Source organism: Cynara cardunculus (genome assembly GCF_001531365.2).
Source record: "Cynara cardunculus var. scolymus isolate 2C chromosome LG 4, CcrdV1, whole genome shotgun sequence".
In the NCBI taxonomy this organism is placed as follows: Eukaryota; Viridiplantae; Streptophyta; class Magnoliopsida; order Asterales; family Asteraceae; genus Cynara; species Cynara cardunculus.
Window position 1 is genome coordinate 9,943,379 of NC_037531.1, and position 1,596 is coordinate 9,944,974.

A 1,596-nucleotide genomic window follows, 5' to 3' on the forward strand; every position below is an offset into this window, starting at 1 on the left:
TGTATTGATCTTCTCTATCAATATATATTTTAAATTTGAAAACTCTGTGTTTGTATTCATCCCCTCTCTTCTACAACCTGTTTAGTATTCTTGTAGACCCTTTTGGGACCAACACTTTCTCTTATAAATTTTAAAACTTAAAGGTGTTTTCTTAGTTTTTTATAAAACTAAAGGGATCAACTTCAAACTTCATTATCAAAAAGACAAAGTTAGAAATTTCATTCACCTCATTCTTTTTTTATAAGATATTTTCTCCCTTCCTTTACCGTCTCTCTTCCAATGTGGGACAATTTTACCAACCATTTTTATAGTTTTTCGTTATCTTTTTTTAGTTGTGATTTTAATAAAAAAAAAATTGATTAATTTTTATAATTAAAAAATGCATGATTTTGTTTAACTATCTAAAAATATAAGACATTTTTATCATTTATATTTTACAAATTTTATCATAAAAACTTATTATACTTTAAAACTAATTATATATAAAATAATCGAGTATCTCACGAGCTTTTCGAGTCGAGTATTGGGTAGCTTGACTCGACTTGTTAATATGTCGAGTCGAGTTCGAGTTCGAGTCGAGCCTATTCGAGTCGAGTGTTGACCGAGTCGATCTCGTATCTTGTGAGTTGTCTTGTATCGTTTACACCCCTAGGTTTGATATCAGTGACACCTGGACCACCATCATCAATTTGTTTTGGATTTAAAATTTCTTTTAATTGATTTAGAGTTGTATGCTTAGATTTAGAGATTTTGATTCAAGACTTATTCTTGATTTTATTGATAAAAAATGTGAATATTCATAATAAATTAGCTTGATGAACTTAAAGACAGAAGAAGAAGATGAACATCTATCAAGTTAAATATTGACAAAATTGCCCCTCACATGGGGTGGCTAATGGACCTTAAGTGTAGCTAGTGCGTTTAAGGGATCATATCCGAATTTTGAGCAAACCATAGGGACCTTCAATGTAATTCACTCTGTATATAATTTAGGTTGGGTTGCAATAAGACCACTGACTTTTAATTAGTGAAACACATATAGCTACTTTGAAGTTGTTGGATGGCCAAACTTTCTAGGTAAAGTACACTTAAACTTCACAGGAAACTCAAACTTTCTCAACATTCACATCGTTTTCCCTTTTAGAACTCTATCATCCACCAACTCTAAAATAATCTTATGAGTCTCACAAAAAATGGATTGTCTCACATGAGCCCATGACTCAAACATCCTAAAGCTCTATAACTTAATCTTATTTTAACCTATATACATATATATATATATATATATATATATATAATGATAATCAAATGAGAACTAGCAAAAGGTTGAGAACCGTGAGGATCAATCTTAATCGTAATTAAAATATCCATTCAACAGTTGTGACGAATGAGTCCTTTTAATGCAAGTGGTCAACCAGGCAATTTACAAATATCAATAACAAATTGTGTTGAATAAAACGAAGTATTTATTTTACCAGATGTGGTGATAGTTCATCATATGAAACCTATATTATTAATATTTCATATTATGAAACATAACATTGGATTCACTTGGGTAAAAATATATAACATTATGTTGTTAATCATGTTAGTAAA